Source organism: Crinia signifera, chromosome 4 (genome assembly GCF_055691185.1).
Source record: "Crinia signifera chromosome 4, ASM5569118v1, whole genome shotgun sequence".
Classification (NCBI taxonomy): domain Eukaryota; kingdom Metazoa; phylum Chordata; class Amphibia; order Anura; family Myobatrachidae; genus Crinia; species Crinia signifera.
This window is the reverse complement of record NC_139220.1, coordinates 297,484,309-297,490,350: the sequence shown is the minus strand read 5'-3', so window position 1 is coordinate 297,490,350 and position 6,042 is coordinate 297,484,309. Positions and strand designations below refer to the sequence as shown.

The 6,042-nt window shown below is 49.5% G+C and overlaps 2 non-coding genes across 2 annotated transcripts; both read left to right on the top strand.

Moving 5' to 3' along the window:
• The first annotated feature begins 3,251 nt into the window (after window positions 1-3,251).
• On the top strand, window positions 3,252-3,324 carry TRNAK-UUU (transfer RNA lysine (anticodon UUU)). Its single transcript has one exon. It is a non-coding gene; the product is annotated as a tRNA-Lys (tRNA).
• Window positions 3,325-4,714: 1,390 nt separating this feature from the next.
• Window positions 4,715-4,787, top strand: TRNAK-UUU (transfer RNA lysine (anticodon UUU)). Its single transcript has one exon. It is a non-coding gene; the product is annotated as a tRNA-Lys (tRNA).
• The last annotated feature ends 1,255 nt before the right edge of the window (window positions 4,788-6,042 follow it).

Sequence of the window (6,042 nt, the reverse complement as noted above, 5' to 3'; positions counted from 1 at the left end):
TAGAAAAGCCTTAAATATATTACACTTCACTTGAGATTACAGATCATAGTTACTTTGTACAGCAATGCAGCTTCCCATGTGGTGGTCTCCTCCTCCCAGCACTCTCCAGAGAAGTTACCGAGACATAAAAGTCTGTACAGCAGCACAGAAGCTGCAAGACAGGTGGCTAACAGCATGGTTGCCAACTTTCTAGCTGCAAGGGGCTGGGGTAGAGGTGAAGGGGCGGTACTGGTGGCATGGTGACTGAGACATGTCATTGTAGTAGTCTACTAAATAATGCAGAGTTTACTGGCATCCGGGCAGCCATCAGAGGGGTCTGCACGGACTCAGATCCTGGGCTCAGACAGAAAGGAGGCCCAGGACTGGAGCAGTGGCAGTCGTCCCCCAGTCGTCCCCCCCCCCAGGTAAAATCCGCCACTGTGTGAAGACAGATGCAGTCCGGGATGCCTCTATGGCAGTGATTTTCAACCTTGCGGCACACTAAATACGATTTTAAAATTGCCAAGGCACACCATGAGATCCCCACAGGGCAAAACACACTGGCTCCCACAGGAAGAAAAACAAAACCTATTGGCCCCCATATAAAATAAATCACACTGGTCCCCACATAAATAAAATACATTGCTCTTTACATGAAAAGAAGAGACCAGTAAATAACAGTTGAAATGGTGGTGGCTGTAAACTGGCTTGGGCATCTCTATATCTGGGGGCACACAAAAAAAGTCAAGGCACACTAGTGTGCCATGGCACAGTGGTTGAAAAACACTGCTGTATGGGCTGCTGTGAACTGTTGGTAGCTCTCGAGGACCGTGGTTGGCTACCACTGGATTAGAACAGTGGTTAGGGAACTCGGACTCGGTCCTCATTACCCCACACAGTGCATGTTTTGCTGGTATCCAGCAGGTGTACAGGTGCACTAATTACTCACAGACACATTTTATAAGGTCCGCAGGTGGAGTTAATGGTACTTGTGAGTTATCCGGGCGTCCGATTTTTAAATCGGGTCGGATCGGGCACATCGCATCGCATGCGACCATCGGATGCGATGCGATGCGATGCGATGACCCGATTTTTCCATAGGAATCAATGTTAAAATGGACTGAGTCCATTTTAACATGGAATTAAATGGGAAAAAGGGTCCTTTTCATACCCCTACTATCCAAGTGGGCATGGAGTTGGATATAAACCTGTGGCGAGCCACCGAGCCCGAAGCGTGGCGAGCGTAGCGAGCCCCGCGAGGGGACACGGAATACCGTCCCCTCGCGGGGCTCGCTTCGCTCGCCACGCTTCGGGCTCGGTGGCTCGCTACGCTCGCCACAGGTTTATATCCAACTCCATGCCCACTTGGATAGTAGGGGTATGAAAAGGACCCCTTTTTCCATAGGAATCATTTTAACATTGATTCCTATGGAAAAATCGGGTCATCGCATCCGATGATCGCATGCGATGCGATGCGATGCGATATCGCATCGCATCGCATCTGATTGTATGCCTTAACTTAAGGCATACAATCAAAAAATCGGACGCCCGGATAACTCACAAGTACCGAGTTAATTATTTCACTTGTGATTCTGTGAGGAGACCTGCAAAACATGCACTGCGTGGGGTAATGAGGACCGAGTTCCCTGACCACTGGATTAGAGCAGTGGTTCCCAACCCTGGTCCTCAAGTACCCCCAACAGTGCACGTTTTACAGGTCACCCAGCAGGTGCACAGATTATTCTGGCACATTTTAAAAGATCCGCAGGTGGAGCTAATTATGTCACTTGTGATTCTGTGTGGAGACCTGGAAAACATGCACTGTTGGGGGTACTTGAGGACCAAGGTTGGGAACCACTGGATTAGAGCAACAACCTGACTCCTTCCACCAGGTGCAAAATACTCCACTCCTGGACAGGGCCGGTGCAAGGCACCGGAGCGCCCCAGGCAAGTTGGGTCGGGGCACCCCGGTGCCGGGGGGGGGGGGGGGGGCGGGGGGCATCCCTGCCAGGGGTGTCCCTGCAGTGCAGGAGCGGTCAGGGGTGTCCGCGCGGCAGTGGTACCTGCGGTCAGGGGTGTCCGTGCGGCAGTGGTACCTGCGGTCAGGGGTGTCCGTGCGGCAGTGGTACCTGCGGTCAGGGGTGTCCGTGCGGCAGTGGTACCTGCGGCGCCGTCATGTGTATAAAGCTGGCTGCGGCCGGCGGGGTCCCTGCAGTGAATAGAAAATAACTAGCGCTATGCGCGCGGCGGCGCAGGAAGCGATAGTTATTTTCTATTCACTGCAGGGACCCCGCCGGCCGCAGCCAGCTTTATACACATGACGGCGCCGCAGGTACCACTGCCGCACGGACACCCCTGACCGCAGGTACCACTGCTGCACGGACACCCCTGACCGCAGGTACCACTGCCGCACGGACACCCCTGACCGCTCCAGCAAGTTTTTTCCACAGCTCGCTGGGGGTGAGGGGCGAACTGCCGCCCTCCAGGTGCCGGCGCCCTAGGCAAATGCCTAGAGCTGCCTAGTGGTGGCGCCGTCCCTGCTCCTGGACTTGTAGGCACCTGTATTAATCAGAAAGTTGGGACTTTTCTACAGGTGGCTGCAATAATGAAGTAAGTGGGGAAGCCATACTTGCCTACTTGAAAAAGCATTCCAGCATACCTCCCAACTGTCCCCCTTTTGTGTGACCATCTCATTTTTTGTGTGGACATTCCTGCATCCCACCCTGGACTAGCAGCGTCTTGTGGAGGTGGGGAAGGGGCAGTTGGGTGTCCCCCCTGTCACCCACTGAGCAGTGTATATTCTTGTAGGCAGAGGGGCTGGGGGCATGGTAAGCAGCTCACAGAGCCACTAGCCATGCCCCCATGGTGGCAAAATGGGGGTGTGGCATCGCCGGAGTAATGCAATTCATAGGCCACACCCCTTGCCACCAGGCCATGACCCAAAATTTTGGGCGCATTCCTTAGGCGCACGTGACCTAGAAGCATGGATGGGCTCTGCCACATCTGAGAGGCATGTTTTAAAATTACTTACATGCAAATATAGATGAGCCCCAAAGCAGTTAGTCGACAGAGTTGGAAGGTCGACACAAGTATTAGGTTGAAAATGGGAAGGTCGACATGTTTTTCACTGAGGTGCGTAGTGTGATCGGGATTCTGTGTCTAAAGGGCAAACCAGCAGCTGCAGTTCATCACCAACTTGTTAAATTATATAATGAAAATGTCAGGTCTGGGTGACTGCATGATAAACATAACCTTGGTGCTATGCTCACAGAGCCCGGATAGCTCAGTCGGTAGAGCATCAGACTTTTAATCTGAGGGTCCAGGGTTCAAGTCCCTGTTCGGGCGTTTGCATTTAGTTCTTATTTGCAGGACATAGAAAACCATCTTCCATATTACATGTGAGTAAATCACAGATAATTACATAGCGGCCATTGTATTTAAGGGTTTTTTTTCTATACTTTTTAGCTGCTTATATTTATTAACTATTATAGTGCCAGTATATTCTATTGTACCTTACAGTTGGGAACAATAGAGTGGGTGTGGTATAGGGGTCCGACAGTCATTATCCCGACGGCGGGATCCTGACTGGCCAGACCCAGACAGCATGGTCATCCGGCACCCCAATAGAATAGTAATAAAACAAGCCTGGGTTATATTACAAGTATTGTCACCTGTATATTAGTGTGCATCATACTTGCTTACCCCCCTGAAATGGCCAGGAGGCTTCCAAAAATCGGGTCCCCCTCCCGCCCCCCCGGAAGTGTGTGCAAGCCTCCAGCATGTCTGTGGAACCCCCCTCAACTACTACCTCCGCAGGTGAAAATCCTGCGATATGCGGCTCCTGGGGGGAGGAGATGGGGCTAAGTGACACAAATCATTTACTATAATTGGGATGAAGCTTGATGAGGCAAGCTCCGCCCCCACCCCAGAAATCCCTCTGAAAGTCTCTCAGGGTTTCTCCCAGAGAGGATAAATGAGAAGTAGGTAAATATAGTGTGGATACCTTTAATATCTGAACTGCTATGGTGCCTTGAGGACCGTGCTTGGGAACCTCTAACTCAGGGTTGCCTACCTGACCCTCTCCGTTAGGGAAAAAGTGCTCTGTTCCTGGGCTTCCCTGGTAATGTAGGATTGCCAGCACCTGTGGTGACACCTTTCTTATCAATTACCTAGCTCCCCACAGGTGCTGGCAATCCTACATTACCAGGGAAGCCCAGGAACAGAGCTTTTTCTCCCTGATGGAGAGGGTCAGGTAGGCAACCCTGGAGTAAAGTATAAAACTGTTACCATTGATACTAATGGGGCGACTAATGCAGATGCAGATATACAAGCCATATTGTGTCTGGGAACTGATGCACATATACGATGATTATTATAGTTGTCAGCACTATGGTCTGCATTCAAGTTGGATTGAATAAGCAGGAAGGGTCCTGTGATCACATTGCTATGTTGCAAACAGCTCTCTATGATTACAGAGAGATGCATTTGTGGGGAGGGACAGAGGCAGATGTGCCCGGTATTCGGGAAAACAATGCATTTTTAGTTAACCTGTATGTTCATATAAATATATGGACTGTCATATTGCCACCAAGTGGCTGGATATATTATTAACAATCACAAGCTGTCCCAAAGAAACAGGAGCTAAAACTGAAACTCCTTAAATCTGATAAATTCCTTAAGGATAATGTGGCCGTTTTCCAGCACCTGGTGGTTATATTTGGCAGCTCACAGCAGAGCCCGGATAGCTCAGTCGGTAGAGCATCAGACTTTTAATCTGAGGGTCCAGGGTTCAAGTCCCTGTTCGGGCGTTTGCATTTAGTTTATATTTGCAGGACATAGAAAACCCATCACCCATATTACATGTGAGTAGATCACAGATAAGTGCATTAATAGCGGCCAATGTATTTAAGGGTTCTTTTCCTATAAATTTGAATACTATTTATTAACATTTACTATTATAGCGCCAGTCTATTCCATTGTACTTTACAGCTGGGAACAATAGAATAGTAATAACACAAGCCTGGGTAATAATAGCTTGTATAATAAATGCCTTGTAGAGACAATTCTCTGCAATATCACATGTATGTGTCACAGCAGAAATATGGATTAATAAGTAGTAGCAAGTTTTCTGCCTACATAATTACATCCCTTGTACTGAAATACGCCCCGATTCCTTCCTATAACACACATGTAATCGGCCCAGCAGCTAGTTACTGAGAGCTCCAGAACACATCAGATTAAGGGGCTGGATGTGAATCTGTACTGCACATATCTATGCTCATTGGCGGACATGTTGCTTGTGGCACCTTATGCTTGGGGCGGCAGAATGGCTGGAGAATCAGTATGCAAAGACCGGGTGTAAGAATAGAGAACAGCAGCACAGCCTCTCTCCCCCACTCAGGACACGCTGCTCAGTGCCATGTGCTGAGCGAGGGAGAAAGGCGGCAGCAGCCGCCTGTCCTCTGGGACATGGGCCACGTCCCCTTTTTTTACTAGGGCCCAGCAGTGCTTTCAGCGGTCTTGCACATATACATTGATTGATAGATGTCAGCACTATAGCCCTCATTCAGGCTGCATGATTGTTACTGGTGTAGGGGTCCTGTGATTACATCGCTGTTTTGCAGATGGGATTGGTTCAAAATCCCGACGCCGGAATCCCGACCACCGGAATCCCGACAAAGGGGGGACGTGGATCGCCCCCCTTGTGGGCTCGCTGCACTTGCCACACAGTGGGCCCAGTGCCTTGGTATGCTCGGCACACTAATTTATTCTCCCTCTATGGTTGTCAGGATTTCGGCGGTCGGGATTGTAACTGTATCCCTTGCAAACACCTCTATCTGATTTTTTTTAACATGGGGAGTGGGTAATGGGACAGAGTACCTGTGCACTAGTACCATTTTAATCTTGGTTGTCAAAAGAAATTCTGATAAATCCACAATTTAAACATTTGAGTGCCTAGGCACTAATAAGTAGTGTGGAGGTGCTCCCCTGAGAGTAATCCAAAGTATGAAAAGGTGAAGAAGAAAGCACTCTCTTTGTTTGGGGGCACGCTTGTTTTAAAAC